The following is a 21,611-nucleotide window of genomic DNA, read 5'->3' on the forward strand; positions in this document are numbered from 1 at the left end:
CTGAGAACTATTCTGAATAGTAATCTGGCAAAATTAGACCTACCAGATCGATATTTTGAGTAGAGCCAACAATTAGGTCCCGTCCCTCCCAGGTCAAAGTCCACCTCCACGTCCTCCCTGCTGGGTCTATCATAACAACTGAAATGTACTCTCAGCACTGCAATTCAGAGCTCCTTTTCACTTGTCTGAAGTCCCACGAACCGCTTCTGCTGGCTGCACATGTGCACAGGAACATGCGTGTCTATGCAGTCATTTGAGTAGCTGGCAGGCCTCCATTCCAGACTCTCTAGCTTTGTACTTCCAGCCTTTCTATCTTGAAATTGCAGGACCCTTTGGGGCAAGTCTGCAGCCATGCAACCCGAGAGCAAATGAAGCGGTTTCTCTCCTGTTCATAGGTGAAAGAATAGCTTATGTAATCACATTTGTCTTAATTGTTTAATTGGAATTAACAGTTGCCCATTAAATGTAACACTGATCTGTGGAGAAGAACACATAGGGCCTCATTACGGGTTTGGCGGTAGCCGTGCCTGTAACAAAGGCACGGCTGCCGCCAGACCTGTGATTTTACCGGCACCCGCGAATGGGCAATTAACGGGTCATGCCGAGTTCGGCCAACCCAGTAATTGCCCATTCGCGGGTGCCGGCAATAAGGGACTCCCCATCCCCATTCGGCCCCACAGGGCTCAATGGGAATGGGGAGCTCGGATGCACCGGCACTGTTCACAACGGTGCCGGTGCATCCACGAGTTGTGCTTGTGGGTGCTGCACTGCCCGCCAGCTCGGACCTTTCGGGGAGAGCGAGACCTCTGAGCACAACTCGTAGTATGGCAGTAAGGTAGCAACGGTGTAGGGTAGCGATGCCGGCGCCATTGTTGCCTTACCGCCATACTTATAATGAGGCCCATAGGCACTTTTTAATCTTTTAATGAAAATGCTTTGTTGGATAGACGTTTGCTGATGTGCATTCTCTGTTGTGCTCATCCCTCCCTTAAGGGGATCAAACTTGTTTTGCCTTACATGTGTCAATGAAGATTTCTTATGTTTTGAAACGTTGTTTGAACATGTGTTTTAGAGCTTGGTAAGGCGGATTTATTGAACATAGAGTAGTTGTGGCAATAACACAACCGTGTACGACTACTAGCAACGCAGTGATCTGGTTGTAAAGGTGAACCCAAATGAAATGTTTACCTCCTTTGTCTCTTACGGTAGCAAGGGCTGAGGGCAGGCTAATCTCCCAGGGTATGTGTGACCCACTATAGAAGCATCCCTACAACAATGCCACAGTGAAACCAAAATAAACCAAGTCTCAGAGAAGGTTCTTATAAAATATAGATACTTTATTAAAACACTGTCAATTGATTAAAAACTCTAACCCCTCTCACCTGTGTAAATTTAATACGCAGATCAAGGCAAACCTAGGTATATATGTTGATGACGCTGGATATAAACAACAGGTTGGAATAAGTAGATGCAAAAATGATTACTTCTAATTGGGCCTCATTACAAGTTTGGCGGTAGCCTTGCAGGTAAAACAGGCAGGCTGCCGCCAAACATGCAATTTTTTCCAGTACCCGCGAATGGGCAATTACTGGGTCATTACGGCCCCGCCGGACCCGGTAAATGCCCATTCGCGGGCGACTGAAAAAAATGCTCTCCATACCCAGCCCTTAGGGCTCAATGGGAATGGGGAGGTCTGATGCACCAGCACCATTCAAAGTGGTGCCGGTGCATCTGACATGCTCTGCTCGCGAGGTGCCGGTACGCCCGCCAGGTCAGACGTGGTGGGCGGGAAGGCAAGCTTACCGGTACCGTTGTTACCGGACCAGCAAACTTATAATGAGGCCCATTGTCTTTAAAGCAGGGAATGGTGTCTTGACTGCCTGTAAGGTCCATGTTATAAAGATTTAGAACCTAGAGACATATTTTTAAAGTCCTCTAATTCATTCAAAACACTACCTCAGTCTTTTGTAGTGGCTCAGCAACATCAAACCAGTCTACATAATGCATTTTCAATGTTTGTGGCTCATAGTGGATGTGCAGCTTGAGTGGATTAAAACATTGGTGCATGTAATGTTGTCTATTGCCTGAAACAAGCAAGCATTTACAGCGGTGGCAGCGGTTTCAGTTGCCATGGCACAATCACTTGGCGTTTGGCTTAAAGTTAAACAGCTAGGTCATTTGGCTATGATGGCTCGATGCAGTGAGGCAGCATCAAACATACTAGATCCTCGTGAGTGTCTTCTACTTGACAGCTCAGCTTGACGTCCAGGCGGCTTGTCACAGTCAAGCGTATTTGGAAGCAGAGGTGATGGGGGAAGTATGATAGCCTAAGCAGTTCAATGGTCCCTCAATTTCAGCTTGATCCTCTCACGGTAGCTTAAATAGGGAAATCCTGGAATTTGCACCCTGTTCTCCTGTTCTGCCAAAAGCAGTGCCTTTAGGCTTGCAGAGCACCATGGGTCTTTTCATCAGGCCACTTGAAGGAAATGAGCATTGCCCTGCTGTTCCCAGTCCAGGGAAATACTTCAGGGTTGCTGGCAAGGTGTTTGCCACAGTCCTGGCCATGTTTAACCCAGGTACCAGAAGTCCTCTGTAGAAGTGTAGGTTAACACCACAACAACCAGACATAGGAAAAACAAACCACCAGGGAAAAAAAGCTATGTGCACCATTTTTGGAGAAGATCAATAGCTTTCTTTTGTTTTAAAAAAGGAAAGGGCGACAGGGTATTATTAGTCGCTGTCACAGAGCTCTATCTCATCCGCAAAATAGAGTTAATCTTATAAACGTACAAATCATCATTCATGACACACTTAAAGGATAGTTCCGGGACTTTTTTTTTATTGTCCCTACGGTTCGGCCATGTGTTTTTAAGCATAAATCGGTAGATCGTAGAAAACATTCCTATGGACCTTACCCGACTTTTCGTCCATTAACGCACTCGAAATCAGCTGCCATTTTGTGATAATCCTATCACTTTCCGCATCGCCCTGGCTGACCTGCTTTTGCGGCACTAAATCAAATCCCCCGCCCCTGAGCCTGACATCAGCAGACGCGTACCGCCCATTTCCCAACGCCAAAGCACGTTTCGTGTCAACAATCGCTGCGCCTCAGCTAATGAAGTGTCGCCATGGAAATGGCAGGACGCCTCTTTCCTCAATAAGTATAAACACACCGTTTCACAACACACAGCAGCCGATTTCCGATTCCATTCCTCTCTCTGTGTTACTTTGAGTATTCTGTCACTCGTTTCTGTGCTCTGGTCAGCTACCTTCGCCGCTTCTAGGCCTTGTGAACACCTGTACCATCTCTGTAAATTATTTTACTTTCTTTACCACACAATGGCTACAATAATGCCGTATATGTACGAGCCCGAGTACACCGAGGAGGAACTACTGGAAAGGCAAGCACGCGAAAACGATGGGGATTCGGACGGCAGTTGGGAGGACCAGTCAACGGATGAAGAGCCTGGACCATGTCGCATGGACGGCGTCTCCACCTGGTGCACGTGCAATCGGTGCGAGCTAATGCCAACTGAGGAGGAGAACTGCTGCTGCCGTGAAAATTCCGGGTGCTTGGCCTACATTTCGGAAGGCGAGCCAAGTCCGCAATGCATCACCGAGCTGCCAGAGTTCGGGGAAGCCTGCCTCTCACGGACCGTGTTGAGGATGATGATGGTGCTTATGCACGAACTTCGCGGCACTGTTCGTCCGCGTAATCCGAGTAACGAGTAAGTATACTCTGGTTGTGATGTCAGTGATGCCACTACTATTTCATGGTCATCTCCCACATATAAAATTACATCTACATATCATTCGAACGCATGTAAATTGGTTCCATTGCATCTTTCTTTTTCACAGGTGGTACAGACTGGTGGCCTATCGTTGCTTCACTTGGTGGCTTCACGGGAGGCTCGGACACCGCGTTCAGAGAGTAATACCTGCCTGTGCGGTACTTGCCATTAGACAACATTTCCCCAGCGACAGTGGACAATACCGCGGATTTTCCCTGGATGTGCTGCAACCGGAACTTTACAATGTGTAATGTTTATTATTTATGTTCAATTGAAATTAAGATCTAAAATAAAACCCAACATATATTTTAACAATGGTTGTTTTGATTTTTTAAATGAATCTAGTGTGTCTCCATTGAATAGTCTTCCTGTGCCTTGTCTTGTCACACCACAAGTCTCCTGCCAAGCATCCTCCCTCACACTGGCCGCCCACCTTCAATCCACATAAGTGTGTCTCCATTCACGAGTCTTCCTGTGTCTTGTCTGCACGACCACCGCCCCAATCCACCCCCCGCCCTATCAAAGGCAGTTCGCACCGGGGTACTTGCGCTGGCAAGTGGAGCTGTCAGGGAGCGATAAAGGCCAAGAGGTGCCAAAGACCATGTACACTTCAAAGTGGTCTATAGAGCATGGGTTGTTGTTCCCATGTCTACCTCCAGACCCCGTGTCTCCTGCCAAGCATCCCCCCTCACGCTGGATGCCCCCCTGCAATCCACATAAGTGTGTCTCCATTCACGAGTCTTCCTGTGTCTTGTCTGCACGACCACCGCCCCAATCCACCCCCCGCCCTATCAAAGGCAGTTCGCACCGGGGTACTTGCGCTGGCAAGTGGAGCTGTCAGGGAGCGATAAAGGCCAAGAGGTGCCAAAGACCATGTACACTTCAAAGTGGTCTATAGAGCATGGGTTGTTGTTCCCATGTCTACCTCCAGACCCCGTGTCTCCTGCCAAGCATCCCCCCTCACGCTGGACGCCCCCCTGCAAACCGCATAATGCCACGACATATACACGTCATTCATTCACAAACACACCCCTGTTTCGAATTCTTTATAACCCACTTCATATTTCGAATGAGAACTTCTTTGCGCTTTGCTAGTCAACCCGTGAAGGTGCTGGTTATCTGCTCTTCGTCTCTGTGAACTTCCGTGACCACTTCGAGCGTACTCGTCAGTTTGCAACCTGTGAACTGCTCCCTGTTCTACGACAACAAACTACTCTGATCCCTGCATCTAACTGTTTGTTCGTCAAGGTAAGGCCATGTACCATAATCATTTTGCGTCCAATTTTTTAATCTATATCTATTTGCTAGTAGTCATCTTGCATCCATGTTTTCTTTTCGTTCAAGACAGTACATGCAAGGAACTAGTCACATGTTCTGAGTTTAGTCAAATTATTTTTCTATTTTTTTAAAGTTATTCATATACTTATCCACATGTGAATAACGTGTATAGTTCCAAGAACCAAACCGAACCTTGCATTGGACATTTTATGTGTCATTTAATTTTTTAACACATTGGTATTCATTGAGAATTGTTGATCTTTACTTTTCAGAACTTTCCACAATGCCTGCCTGTTCCATTGGCGGTTGCCCTTCGAAGACCCATAATAAATCTGAAGGTACTATAATGCATGTTTTCCCTAAGACAATAGATCAGATAAGAGAATGGGTCCGATATTGCGGATATCCACCGTCTGAGCTTGAAAGTAGAGTCCTAGAAGTCTTTGCGGACAAGAGGGGTGATCGATACCGCATCTGCAGCAGGCACTTTAGCTCAGACATGTACTCCACATCATTGCTAATAAAGAAGAAAACACCGCGAGCGAGGCGAAAATTGCTCTCAACCGCTATTCCCACTCTATTCGTCCACATCCCTCCACTGGTGAGTCAAGTTTACGGATCTAGCTCTCGGCCTTGCGGTAGTGTGTAGCATTAGCTAACAATAATTTCCCCATTTATGTATCCACTCAATATGAAGGCGGAAGATTCTCCATCTGTGTCCTTATTGCAGTCATCAGCCACTTCAAGCGCCTATCGGGTAATCTTACTTAGCTATTCTGCCACTGACTTGTTTTAGGCATGTAAATCAATACTTTTAATTTATCGTGTAATTATTTCACCTAATGGTACACCCTAGTACTCGTCCACTAGTCTTTGTTTTCAGTTATAATTATTGTTATCCAAAATAATGCAAGTACTGTCTTTCAGGGAGATGCTGAGGAGTCCAACGCATTGACGACAACCGTTGATGTCACTCAGATGCTCGAGGTACGTTTCCGGACAGTTCCTTCGATGGAGATCATCAGATCTTGCATTCTTCTAGCGTGATTGTTACACACAATGTTTCTTTCGTTTTTAGCCATTGATATGTCCTTCTGTCGTCGCCCTCCTATGTGTCTTCTTTTTTCAATATTGTGTTCATTACTAATGAAAGTCCTATGTTTCAGGGAGTCGATGGAGCATTAGTCCAAGAAGAAGGGGGAGCATGCAGTTACGGGTCGGCGCAACAGCTTGCAGAAGTGTGCACCGCAGTTACAGCGTCCCTTGATGTTCTTATGCATTTCGAGGTATGGATACTGACAGTTCGATCAAGGGAGATCATATGACGTGATTACATCCGCTATACTTCCTTCTTTATTAACGCAAGTACTATGTTTCAGGGAGATGACGGAGCTTCTTCTACAAGAACATCACCCCTAGTAGTCGATGCAGATCTCTGGGTGGTGAGACTTCCAACGATCGAGCAAATCGAATCATATTTAGATATCCATTATTTATTTTTGACAACTGATCATTTGTGCAGGTCTATTTAGATGAGCCGTTGACGCCTGCACAAAGTTTATGTTCTTTCCATACTAATGCAATTACTGTGTTTCAGGGAGTTGCTGAAGCGTCATCTTCAATAATATCATCAATGGAAGTCTATGCGGAGCCCGAGGTATGGATCTTGACAGTTCCATCTAACTAGATCAACAATGCCTGAATAATTGTCGTTTGAATGTTCTACACAATGCGTTCATTCGTGTTTTGCTATTGAGATGTACGTGGGTATTGGTCCCCAAGTACATTTTGTGTTTTCAATATTATTATACATACTAATGAAAGTTCTATGTTTCAGGGAGTCGATGGAGCGTCAGTGAGTGATGGATGTGCTTATCGTGAAAATATAGTCGTTGCATCGCAAGAGGAAGTGGAGACATGCACACACGAGTCGGAGCAACAGCGTCCAGATGTTGAAGTTCGAGGCAAGAAAGTTTCAAAGAAAAGAAAGCAAAAGAAGGTTAGTGTCCCAGTCACTATATTATGTTGTTTTTCACTGTTAATAGTTCAATACTGTAAGTTGTGTTTAAACTGAACATCCCTTTTCCAATCTGTCCTCTAGTTGCGAGTGGGTGTACGAACTAGATCTACACAGACAGTGAAGCGAACGAGAGATGTTGCTTGTCAAACCTTTTGGCAGGGACTTGAGACTGGAGATGCATCGTGCCAATGGGAAGAATATGAAGTGATTGACAACGGAGCTATACCACCACCAGCCATTGATAGTGAATGTCCTCCTGGTAGTTTGGATGCAGTCGGAGATCAATTCACAGAATCCACACCCGCAAAAACCAAGACCGCGAGAAAGTTGAAGAAATTGTTTTATTCTCCCATCGCCGGAGAAGGAACAGATGTTTCAATGGAAGAGAATGTAATGGACAACAATGAAACACCATCAATATCACTGAACATAGCGGAAGACGATATCAGAGATTGTACCTTTACTGTGAGTGACATGTCCTCAACGTTACAGGCCGAACCAGCTGGGATGCAGAGTGACAGTATAAGGAAAGTAGCCAAATTCATTGTATTCGATAGTTGTTTGATTGATATTATTATTATGCTGAAATGTGGGCATTTGGTTGGTGGGGAAGTATGTGGGGAGCCATTGATTAATGTGACTCGTGCAATTCGAGGCACTAACCTTAAAATACATGCCACCTGTACACAATATCATCCGTTCTCATGGTCTGCACAATCCATGCTGGGGCAACTGCCAGCAGGCAATCTACTTTGTGCAGCGGCCGCATTTTTTAGTGGTTCAAGTTTTAAAAAGTTAGAGTATTTCTTTCAGTTTGTGGGAATCCATTTCATTGCGAAAACTCAGTTCTACAAATACCAAACTGATTATCTATTTCCAGCCATTAGCGCAGCTTGGAGAATTGAAAAAATGTCTATTGAAAGTACATTCGCGGGCAAACGGTTCAGGCTAGCCGGTGATGGACAGTGCGACAGCCCAGGATTTTCAGCCAAGTACTGCACCTACCACTTTCAGGACATGGAAAGTAAGAAAATTGTGAGTTCGGTGGTCGTGCAGGTGTCACAAAGTACATCCTCAGTGGCCATGGAGAAAGTTGGCTTTGTAGCATCATTGCAAGAACTACAATCGCGGGGAATGGTGATCGACCTGATAGCCACGGACAGACACGTTTCAATTGCCAAGACAATGAGAGAAGAGTACAAAAATATAAATCACCAATTTGACGTATGGCATCTTGCAAAATCAATCAATAAAAAAATGTCGGCTGCAGGTAAAAAAAAAGATATGCAAGGTATTTCACAGTGGTCCAAGTCAATCAGCAACCATCTTTGGTGGAGCTCAAAAACATGTGAAGGGTCGTTGGAAATTCTACTGGAAAAATGGCGGTCAGTAATGCTACACTGTAGCAACGTTCACCGCTGGAACACGAACCAACATTTCCACAATTGTGAACATGGCCATTTGTCCACAGAGGAGGCACGGAAGAAGAAGTGGTTGATTCCTTCATCACCCACTCACAAAGCCATTGAAAAGATTGTATTTGATAAAACTATAACAAGAGTTTTGAGGGGACTCACGGAATTCTGCCACACAGGAGATTTGGAGGTGTTCCACAATATGTGCCTAAAGTACAGGCCAAAACGATTGCATTTTGACATGGAGGGCATGATAAATCGGACTCTTCTAGCGGTCTTGGCACATAACCATAATGTTGGCCGTCAACAAAGTAGGACGACCAGAACTTTAGGGACGCTTCGCTACAATAAGGCCTTCACTAAAAGAAGTAAACAATGGGTGATCAAACCAGTGTTTGAGGATATGCAATATGAGTTTATTGAGAGACTTATTGTTGACATCCTAGATAGGCACATACATGGAGTTGTGAACAAACCTGTGCAGGGGACAACTGCATTGCCACCCAACATTGCCTCTGTTCCATGTCCACCTAAAGCAGAGCTCATTGAGAAATACACATCACGGTTCAAATGATTGTAATTTGATTGTCTGTTCTCTCGAGTCTCCTCATGTCGCAGGCCCATTGAATATGTGTATCTATGTAATGTGTAAATAAAAGTGATTGCTCAGTGTACATGCAATGTGTCTCTCCACCCTTGCCCCTCCCTTCACCGTGCAGTAGTGCGACCCACCCGGGTGTCACCTGTGACTTTGCTCTCGAGTCTCCTCATGTTGCAGGCCCATTGAATATGTGTAGCTATGTATTGTGTAAATAAAAGTGATTGCTCAGTGTACATGCAATGTGTCTCTCCACCTTGTTCATTTGCGCATTAAATTAAACCAAACAGTAATATAAATCATTTTTCAAAAAATATAGAATGTCTCCGTATTTATGGTTTTCTGGGGCTGCAAAGCACGCAGACAAAATGCAAAGATGGAGTGTAAATTTCAAGTCCTGTGAGATGGCCTTACACTGAATGTAGCTAACTAGGAATGTGTGCTCGTTCAAAGTGAAGGTCAGCTGCTTTGATTTTTTGCTCGGGTGCCGGAATGGCCCACGACTCAGTATACGGTTCTATTGTTATTTGACCTTGACAGGCCGGGACCATCCCGAAAGACTTCTTTTTGGGGGTGTGGTGCAATAACGTAAGAAAGGATAATGAATAAAATGTCAGAAACGAAAGCCATTTAATGTTCGTTCATTAGAAGAAATAACGTCGGCATAGAAGGAGTGGTATTTCGGGGCTGCCCTACGCACAGACACAATGGAAAATGCAAATATAATGTAAGTAACTCTTTAGATGAGTTTATACCGCAATTTAATTACTATACAGTAGCTTTAAAGACGGGTTAAGTTGTACTTGTTCATTCTATGTGGCATATTGTTTTGTACAGCACTATCTTGAGGAGAACCATCTCCTTTTACGGAAGCACCTCAAAACCTTCCTCTTTGCTTCTGCTTTCTCTCTCCCTCTCCCCTGCTACAACTGGTCCACTGTCTGCAACCTCGGTCCTGGGCCCTTCCACTCTCCACCTGCACTGCCTCCCTGTCAACCCCTGCACTGGGGGACTGTCTCAGTATCCTACAGCCCCCCCTTCCCAGCACTTGTTCTGCACTTACCTTGCCTCGCCACGCCTTGAAACACTTGTGTATAGGCGCGTTGCAAATGCCATATTATATCATATCAGTGACGAAGTGGTCCACTGGCGCTCAGGCGGCTCTGAAAAAGGCGGAGGAGAGGGGGTGGGTTACTGGAAATGACGTATAATACCCAGTTGCACTGTCCTAGCTATGAAATAATTTCCCGACGTAATATATAAAATGAATAATTTTAATAAAGATCTGATGGTGAGACTAATTTCATTTTTTATGTTTTTAAAACAGGTACATCCTTCATTATTGTCTATGTCACGAGTACCAGACACCGGCGGATGGCTTTTTCAACCGCCAGTTGCTTCTCCGCGTGAACAACGTTACCACCCTGACCATTTTATGGGACGATCGGCAAGTACAAGTATGCCCTTACGCGGTACTAATGGCTAGATGCAACATACATACCGTTGTGGTGGCCTAGTGCCTCGTTGTTGGAACAGCCATGCGATTATCAGTGCGACCGAAGAGCTTATTTTATCGTAAACCAACACCCTGTGTACTGCACACGAACATCGCTTGCCTGAAGACGAACTATTTTGGATCGAGAGCAAAGAAAAATGCAAATCGCTGAATATTCTCTAAACATTTGATGTCCAATAAAATGTACTTTACCAAATGTACTGTGTTGCTGTTTGATTTTAAAGTACAGTTTCATATTCCGAATTGTGGCGCGCTGTGTTGTGAGCTGATCTGTGTTGGTTTCCGGGTTCTGTGTGGAGTCGCGTAGAAGACGCCTGGGCGCGTTTGCCTACGCAGCACAGTCACGTCACGGATAGAGGCGGGGAATATGAATGTTTTGATAAAGTCTGTTTCAGGGGCGGGGGATTTGATTTAGTGCCGCAAAAGCAGGTCAGCCAGTGCGATGCGGAAAGTGATAGGATTATCACAAAATGGCAGCTGATTTCCAGTGCGTTAATGGACGAAAAGTCGGGTAAGGTCCATAGGAAAGTTTTCTACGATCTACCGATTTATGCTTAAAAACACATGGCCGAACCGTAGGGACAATAAAAAAAAAGTCCCGGAACTATCCTTTAACATACAGTATTCATTCCCTACCCTCATTGGCTGCCGCTTATTTAGATGCTAATAGTTTTCCAATTGATTGTGTTGTCTTCTCCACAGTTGGGGAATGGACTCTTTCACCTTGAAGCGCTTGAAAGTAATTGGTTAGACTTAAAAGGCAGAAGAAAAATGACTGGTCATATGCTGAGAGGTGGCCCCACTATGCACTCCTGCAGGAATATTAACGTCCCAATTTGTTTGTATAACACGTGTGTTGAATCGACCCGAAAGGTCGCGTTTCACCAAGACACATGGGCCTCATCACGAGTTGGGCGGTAACTCCGGCGGTATTACCGCTGGTGGTTTTAGCCCTACCGCCAAACCCCCCGGTGCTATTAGTGCCGGATCACGGGTATGGCGGTAATGGAATTCCCCATTCCCCACTGAGCCCATTCGGGAATGCCCCATTCACCATTGGTCTCAATGGGGAATTTTTGTGCTCTTACCGCCGGCGGATTTCCCGCCGGCAGTAATAGTGCACATTTTCAGCGGATTTCCCCCCAGCTCAGAGCTGGGGAGAAATCCGCCGAAGCCCTGATTTGGCGGACCCTTAAATCCAGCGGTAATAGCGCGACCGCCAGATTTAATGGTTACTGCCAAACTCGTGATGAGGCCCACAGTATCCGATTTTCTTGTTTAATAATATTACTAAACCTAAACAGTTTCCGAAATATTGTTACCTATATTGATAGTAGATTGCTCTGATGGGGACTATAAGATTGAAAACCAATTGATTGAAGAAGTAATTATTTAGATTACACTTAGTACTTTGGCAATGATATGTGAGGGGCCATCTTGTAGTCCCAATCAGAGCAATCTACTATCAATATAGGTAACAATATTTCGGAAACTGTTTAGGTTTAGTAATATTATTAAACAAGAAAATTGGATACTGTGTCTTGGTACAACGCAACCTTTCGGGTCGATTCAACACATGTGTTATTCAAACAAATTGGGACTTCAGTATTCCTGCAGGAGTGCATAGTGGGACCACCTGTCAGCATATGACAAGTCATTTTTTGGTCTACCTTTATTTATCAGCTCTATTGGTCTTGAGACTTCCTTAGCCCCTTTGCACCTGAAATACACGTAAATATCTTATTTGCAAATTAGCACTACCCTAGGAGTTTAAAAGTAATACTCATCCCCTTGGATACGTACTGTTTGAATACGTTAGTGCCCCTCTACCCCATATATTTTTAGACTTAAAAGGCACCACCCAGCCTTTACTCCTTGCCATGTGATGTGCACCTGTGCATCAACATGAACTCGGCAGATAACTTTGAGGTCAGCCTTGTCCTTGCAAACAAAGCAACTCATTTCTCATCCCAGACACAAAGGTGTCCCCAACATACCTCCCAACTGTATTAGCATCACCCTTTGCTCTCCCTGGTACAAGTCACATACCTTGCTATTCTATTCACTCCCCTGTATCAGTTAACCCTCACAAGAGGTAATCCTGGAGTCCCACTACTGGATATCTACTTTGTGAAGGATTTAGGGTATTTTTGTACATCTGGTAATTCAAATGAAATAACCATTATTCTGGGGGGCGCTAGTGTCCTAAATCTCAGTTCATGTTTTGGCAACCGAAGACCTCTGCCATGGCTCGCATGAGCATTGCCTTCATTCTGGCATGCAGCCCTTCTCCCATTTAGCTGCTCGCATTCCTTTATAATTGTTTAAAGCTCTGCTTTGATACATTTATAAGTGGGTGTACATGTGTGTTCCTTGCCGCGCTAGGGAATTAGAATGCGATGATCAAGCAAGATATGAGGCCTCGTTGTTCTGTGTCTCCAACACGTCCTTCGAGGATTGAGGCCTACTCTTAAATGCAGTATTAGTTCATATTCTAAATATAACAATGTTGCAAGGCAAATTATTAGATTTGCCCTTTATGACCTCCCACAATACTTGTGTTTCCCGCTGGTTTCTTCCATCCATAAGGTTGCCCTTCCTCCCTACACCACCCTGTGTCCCTTCTCCATATTCTAATATTTCTTCCGCAATCTAAATCATTTGGGAAGGGCACTGATTTAAACATGCATCCCAACCGAAGGTAGGCTTTCTTCCAGCAGTCACATCCCTTGGCCCACATAAGTGGTTAATTAGAGAGCTAGCAACTCCTTTGGAGAGCTTGTACAAAGATGATTCACCACAGTGACGGAAAGACATTGTTCCTTTAGCAAAGGCCTTTAAGGGGATTGTTTCATTTACAGGTTCCTTGTTAATAGGCAACCGTAATCAGTGTAAACATTATAATCTATTTTGCCAGAACCTGCCCAGAGCCCACAGTCTGCTGGAAGGGACAGGGGAGTAGAATGAAAGTGGAGCCAAATTGTAAACCAAGATTGGAAGTCCCTTCTTTGTTAGGTCTCATGCCTCTAGACTACTCTGCCACTCACATCAACCTTGTGTGCTACAGACCAAAGAGTCTCTGTGACAATGTTCCACTTTCAGACATTTTCGGTTTGTCATTCAGTTTCCGTTGATGTCCACAATTCCCAGATCCACCTAAGAAGAGGTGTCAACACCTTCAAAAGAGGCACCCACAGATATTACAGAAGCAGCAGACTTATATTTTGTGAGTACATACTTCAAAGGTAGGAAACATTTGTCTCTTTCATCTGTCAAGCCAAAGTAGAAGGTTCACTGTTGAAATCACTTCTGCTTAGGGGGCAAACAGGGCCTAGGGCCTCAGCGAGGGCTCAGTTCTGTTACCGGAGCTGTATGCCCCCTAAGCAGAGGTGATTGCTACTTGCAACCTGGGGTTCATCGGGGGTGTGCACATTATTTAAACTTTTAATGGGAGACCGGATCTGCGTGAAATACATGAGCTGAATCTGCCATAAAAAATCCAACCAAACAAAATGGGGGCCGAACATAGAAAATAGCCATGGGTGCAAGTCCTTTTTCCATCTCTATGGTATCAGTGACAGGTATGAACGGTACTGCTGGGAGCTCTAGTAGGTATGTGTGGTTGGGGCTTAACACGGGTGGTCAGGGGCTTGGGGCTGACATGGAGTAGGGGGAGCAGGAAGGGGCAACGAGGTGCCAAAAAAGGGGCACCTCCGACAGGGTCTCAAGAGCCTGTGAAAATGTGGGTGGTACACCATTGTATTCTCGCCGTGTTTCCAGACACGTGCGAATGTTGGATACAAACATATTACAGCAGCAATTTTGGTTTTGACAAATTAACTTGATTCCCTAATCAAAAAATATACCTTCCAGCGAAATGCAGCTGTATCCTTACTTTAGCACAGGCTGCAGTTTATAAGAGACTATGTTGGTTCTTAAAAGAAAACTAATCCCAAATCATTAGAAACCATTAGATGGGTAGCCAGTCGATATATCTAAAACATTAGAGAGTGGTAAATTTCATAGTGGACCATAATACCGAAAAACACAGCAAAAAATAATTAAATAAATAAAGGGTAGTGTGGTAAATGGGTCGGGATATGGTTATGGTGGTGTTATATGGGTAAAAAAAAAACAGGGAGCTCGGGGCATATTTTAGCCACGATGAAATGCACCACTCTGTAATGTCCATTGGTAACATCACATTTAACCATGAATTCTGATGGTAAAATTAAATATTGGCTGGAAGGAGATATAATGTACTTCCAAGCTGGCTTGACAAATATAAGTTCAAATCCTCAAATCATCACTTAGGCAAATGATCTCACCTCAGAGAAATCGCTTTAACTCACTGTGCCTTTATGTTTGTAAGCTGCTAACATTGGGATCACCTGGAATTGATTGTGCTATGTGTGCACAATAAAAACAGCCCCAGTCATATATAATTTAATAGACCCCAGCGTTGTTCCATATGAAATAACAATGAAAATATGTAGACTGCCACCCACAGGCTGAATTGTTATTTACCTTACTCATTGCACGTTATACATGCAAGGCAAGGTTTTACACAGAAAAGTCAAACTAATTATATCATATAAAAATGTAATGAAGAGGGTGGGGTGGAAGTCCCTGGGGAGAAAGTCTGCAAAAAACAGCAAAAATAGCTGAAAGATAATTTGGATCCTGTTCCAAAGACAACCATGGGACACATTCCCAATAATCTCTTCCGGAATAACAATGGATGCAAGTGATGGTACGGAGTTTGCTTGCTCCTACAAAGTCCAACTGTTCTAGGTGTAGGTGAAAAGGTACCGCCAGGAGAGCAAAGCTCAGAGTTCTGCTTTCCCACAACACCCCTTTGTTTGCTCTTAGACAAAACACCTACAGGCCGATTCATGGAATAATTAGCGCGGCACAAGTGGGCAAAAACGTGCGAATCGCAGTGGAATAGCGAAAATCGCAGTGCAAGTGCGAAAATCGCACGAAAAGCAGCGCACGTCGATTCATGGAAGTCCGTGCGCGAGAAAACCAGCGGATGTGCGATAAAAAAGTGCGCGGCGCACGTTGGCGCACAGGCCATCTAACAGCGTGCGCCAGGTCACAGCGAAAATCGCACAGGCCACAGCGAAATTCGCACATAGCGCGGCGCACGTAACAAAAGTAGGCGGAACACGGGCGTAACACTCGGAATGGGGAACAACTTGCCAAAACATGGGCGTCACGGGGGAAGTACAGGGCACAAGTGTGCGGAACGCCCACACGCTCGCCTACAACACGTATTCATGGAATAGAATAGGGCAAAAAAGCGCACGCTCAAACCAGCGCACAGGCACAAACACGACCGCCACAAGAAAGCAGGCGGTAGCGTCTCTGCGGCTGTAAGAAATGTGCGCCAAAAGGTGCGCCAACAAATAGCACCTATATACTGCCATGATGAATGTCCTATACTGTGGCCCTCCAGGACAAATGACCTGCAAAGGGGTACCCACAAACACGGACACCCGCTGACAAAAAATACGTGTGCGTGTATACCGGGGTGCGCGGGAAGTCTCACACGCGATTTGGCCGGGTACGTGGATTTCAGGGGTGCGCGGGAAGTTCCACACGCGATTTCAGCAGGGTATGTGTATTTCAGGGGTGCGTTGGAAGTTCCACACGCGAATAGCCTGGGCGCGTGTATTTCAGGGGTGCACAGGAATTTCCACACGCGATTTCAGCAGGGTACGTGTATTTCAGGGGTGCGCGGGAAGTTCCACACGCGATTTCAGCAGGGTACGTGTATTTCCGGGGTGCGCGGGAAGTTCCACACGCGATTTCAGCAGGGTACGTGTATTTCAGGGGTGCGCGGGAAGTTCCACACGCGATTGGCCCAGTGCGAGCAGGGTACGTGTATTTCAGGGGTGCGCGGGAATTTCCACACGCGATTTCAGCAGGGTACGTGTATTTCAGGGGTGCGCGGGAAGTTCCACACGCGATTTCATCAGGGTACGTGTATTTCAGGGGTGCGCGGGAAGTTCTACACGCGATTGGCCCAGTGCGAGCAGGGTACGTGTATTTCAGGGGTGCGCGGGAATTTCTACACGCGATTTCAGCAGGGTATGTGTATTTCAGGGGTGCGCGGGAAGTTCCACACGCGATTTCATCAGGGTACGTGTATTTCAGGGGTGCGCGGGAAGTTCCACACGCGATTGGCCCAGTGCGAGCAGGGTACGTGTATTTCAGGGGTGCGCGGGAATTTCCACACGCGATTTCAGCAGGGTACGTGTATTTCAGGGGTGCGCGGGAAGTTCCACACGCGATTTCATCAGGGTACGTGTATTTCAGGGGTGCGTGGGAAGTTCCACACGCGATTTCATCAGGGTACGTGTATTTCAGGAGTGCACGGGAATTTCCACACGCGATTTCAGCAGGATACGTGTATATGGGGTGCGCGGGAAGTTCCACACGCGATTTCAGCAGGTTACGTGTATTTCAGGGGTGCGCGGGAAGTTCCACACGCGATTTCAGCAGGGTACGTGTATTTCAGGGGTGCGCGGGAAGTTCCACACGCGATTTCATCAGGGTACGTGTATTTCAGGGGTTCTGGGGAGTACCACACGTGAATTGGCCGTGTGGGCCCTCCCAGTTGTACGCTCCACAACCTCCACGGACCCTGCAGGCAGCCCACACCACGGGGGACTACCCTGCACCCATCCTCATGTCCCGCAGGCAGCCCATCCACCATGGGCATGCCCCCCAGCCAACCCACATGTCACCTTGCACTACTGATCAACAATGCATGTCTCCCACCACCCCCACCCCCCAGCCACCAGGGGCACCCTCCACCAGGCCCCCACCCATGTCTCCCACCACCCCCACCCCCCAGCAGTGCAGGGGCAGCCTCCACCAGGCCCCCACTCATGTCCCCTATCACCCCCACCCCCCCGCCACCAGGGGCACCCTCCACCAGGCCCCCACTCATGTCTCCCACCACCCCCACCCCCCAGCAGTGCAGGGGCAGCCCCCACCAGGCCCCCACTCATGTCTCCCACCACCCCCACCCCCCAGCCACCATGGGCACCCTCCACCAGGCCCCCACCTATGTCTCCCACCACCCCCACCCCCCAGCAGTGCAGGGGCAGCCTCCACCAGGCCCCCACTCATGTCCCCTATCACCCCCACCCCCCCGCCACCAGGGGCACCCTCCACCAGGCCCCCATCCATGTGTCCCACCACCCCCACCCCCCAGCAGTGCAGGGGCAGCCTCCACCAGGCCCCCACCCATGTCTCCCACCAACCCCACCCCCCAGCCACCAGGGGCACACTCCACCAGGCCCCCACTCATGTCTCCCACCACCCCCACCCCCCAGCAGTGCAGGGGCAGCCCCCACCAGGCCCCCACTCATGTCTCCCACCACCCCCACCCCCCAGCCACGATGGGCACCCTCCACCAGGCCCCCACCCATGTCTCCCACCACCCCCACCCCCCAGCAGTGCAGGGGCAGCCTCCACCAGGCCCCCACTCATGTCCCCTATCACCCCCACCCCCCCACCACCAGGGGCAGCCTCCACCAGGCCCCCACCCATGTCTCCCACCACCCCCACCCCCCCAGTCACCAGGGGCACCCTCCACCAGGCCCCCACTCATGTCTCCCACCACCCCCACCCCCCAGCAGTGCAGGGGCAGCCCCCACCAGGCCCCCACTCATGTCTCCCACCACCCCCACCCCCGCAGCCACCAGGGGCACCCTCCACCAGGCCCCCACTCATGTCTCCCACCACCCCCACCCCCCCAGTCACCAGGGGCACCCTCCACCAGGCCCCCACTCATGTCTCCCACCTCCCCCACCCCCCAGCCACCAGGGGCACCCTCCACCAGGCCCCCACTCATGTCTCCCACCACCCCCACCCCCCAGCATCCAGGGTCACCCTCCCCCAGGCCCCCACTCATGTCTCCCACCACCCCCACCCCCCAGCAGTGCAGGGGCAGCCTCCACCAGGCCCCCACTCATGTCTACCATCACCCCCACCCCCCAGCATCCAGGGTCACCCTCCACCAGGCCCCCACCTATGTCTCCCACCACCCCCACCCCCCAGCCACCAGGGGCAGCCTCCACCAGGCCCCCACCCATGTCTCCCACCACCCCCACCCCCCACCATCCAGGGACACCCTTCACCAGGCCCCCACTCATGTCTCCCACCACCCCCACCCCCCCAGCCACCAGGGGCACCCTCCACCAGGCCCCCACTCATGTCTCCCACCACCCCCACCCCCCAGCATCCAGGGTCACCCTCCCCCAGGCCCCCACTCATGTCTCCCACCACCCCCACCCCCCAGCAGTGCAGGGGCAGCCTCCACCAGGCCCCCACTCATGTCTACCATCACCCCCACCCCCCAGCATCCAGGGTCACCCTCCACCAGGCCCCCACCCATGTCTCTCACCACCCCCACCCCCCAGCCACCAGGGGCAGCCTCCACCAGGCCCCCACCCATGTCTCCCACCACCCCCACCCCCCAGCCACCAGGGGCACCCTCCACCAGGCCCCCACTCATGTTTCCCACCACCCCCACCCCCCAGCAGTGCAGGGGCAGCCCCCACCAGGCCCCCACTCATGTCTCCCACCACCCCCACCCCCCAGCCACCATGGGCACCCTCCACCAGGCCCCCACCCATGTCTCCCACCCCCCCCACCCCCCAGAAGTGCAGGGGCAGCCTCCACCAGGCCCCCACTCATGTCTCCCACCACCCCCACCCCCCAGCATCCAGGGTCACCCTCCACCAGGCCCCCACTCATGTCTCCCACCACCCCCACCCCCCCAGTCACCAGGGGCACCCTCCACCAGGCCCCCACTCATGTCTCCCACCACCCCCACCCCCCACCATCCAGGGGCACCCTCCACCAGGCCCCCACTCATGTCTCCCACCACCCCCACCCCCCAGCCACCAGGGGCACCCTCCACCAGGCCCCCACTCATGTCTCCCACCACCCCCACCCCCCAGCATCCAGGGTCACCCTCCCCCAGGCCCCCACTCATGTCTCCCACCACCCCCACCCCCCAGCAGTGCAGGGGCAGCCTCCACCAGGCCCCCACTCATGTCTACCATCACCCCCACCCCCCAGCATCCAGGGTCACCCTCCACCAGGCCCCCACCCATGTCTCCCACCACCCCCACCCCCCAGCCACCAGGGGCAGCCCCCACCAGGCCCCCACCCATGTCTCCCACCACCCCCACCCCCCACCATCCAGGGGCACCCTCCACCAGGCCCACACTCATGTCTCCCACCACCCCCACCCCCCCAGCCACCAGGGGCACCCTCCACCAGGCCCCCACTCATGTCTCCCACCACCCCCACCCCCCAGCATCCAGGGCCACCCTCCCCCAGGCCCCCACTCATGTCTCCCACCACCCCCACCCCCCAGCAGTGCAGGGGCAGCCTCCACCAGGCCCCCACTCATGTCTACCATCACCCCCACCCCCCAGCATCCAGGGTCACCCTCCACCAGGCCCCCACCCATGTCTCCCACCACCCCCACCCCCCAGCCACCAGGGGCAGCCTCTACCAGGCCCCCACCCATGTCTCCCACCACCCCCAGCCACCAGGGGCACCCTCCACCAGGCCCCCACTCATGTCTCCCACAACCCCCACCCCCCAGCAGTGCAGGGGCAGCCCCCACCAGGCCCCCACTCATGTCTCCCACCACCCCCACCCCCCAGCCACCATGGGCACCCTCCACCAGGCCCCCACCCATGTCTCCCACCACCCCCACCCCCCAGCAGTGCAGGGGCAGCCTCCACCAGGCCCCCACTCATGTCCCCTATCACCCCCATCCCCCCGCCACCAGGGGCAGCCTCCACCAGGCCCCCACCCATGTCTCCCACCACCCCCACCCCCCCAGTCACCAGGGGCACCCTCCACCAGGCCCCCACTCATGTCTCCCACCACCCCCACCCCCCACCATCCAGGGGCACCCTCCACCAGGCCCCCACTCATGTCTCCCACCACCCCCACCCCCCAGCAGTGCAGGGGCAGCCCCCACCAGGCCCCCACTCATGTCTCCCACCACCCCACCCCCCCAGCCACCAGGGGCACCCTCCACCAGGCCCCCACTCATGTCTCCCACCACCCCCACCCCCCAGTCACCGGGTGCACCCTCCACCAGGCCCCCACTCATGTCTCCCACCACCCCCACCCCCCACCATCCAGTGGCACCCTCCACCAGGCCCCCACTCATGTCCCCTATCACCCCCACCCCCCCCGCCACCAGGGGCACCCTCCACCAGGCCCCCATCCATGTGTCCCACCACCCCCACCCCCCAGCAGTGCAGGGGCAGCCTCCACCAGGCCCCCACCCATGTCTCCCACCACCCCCACCCCCCAGCCACCAGGGGCACCCTCCACCAGGCCCCCACTCATGTCTCCCACCACCCCCACCCCCCAGCCACCATGGGCACCCTCCACCAGGCCCCCACCCATGTCTCCCACCACCCCCACCCCCCAGCAGTGCAGGGGCAGCCTCCACCAGGCCCCCACTCATGTCCCCTATCACCCCCACCCCCCCGCCACCAGGGACAGCCTCCACCAGGCCCCCACCCATGTCTCCCACCACCCCCACCCCCCCAGTCACCAGGGGCACCCTCCACCAGGCCCCCACTCATGTCTCCCACCACCCCCACCCCCCAGCAGTGCAGGGGCAGCCCCCACCAGGCCCCCACTCATGTCTCCCACCACCCCCACCCCCCACCATCCAGGGGCACCCTCCACCAGGCCCCCACTCATGTCCCCTATCACCCCCACCCCCCCGCCACCAGGGGCACCCTCCACCAGGCCCCCATCCATGTGTCCCACCACCCCCACCCCCCAGCAGTGCAGGGGCAGCCTCCACCAGGCCCCCACCCATGTCTCCAACCACCCCCACCCCCCAGCCACCAGGGGCACCCTTCACCAGGCCCCCACTCATGTCTCCCACCACCCCCACCCCCCAGCAGTGCAGGGGCAGCCCCCACCAGGC

The sequence above is a fragment of the Ambystoma mexicanum genome, chromosome 3p, assembly GCF_040938575.1.
Source record: "Ambystoma mexicanum isolate Mex_15411 chromosome 3p, UKY_AmexF1_1, whole genome shotgun sequence".
NCBI classification, from domain to species: Eukaryota; Metazoa; Chordata; class Amphibia; order Caudata; family Ambystomatidae; genus Ambystoma; species Ambystoma mexicanum.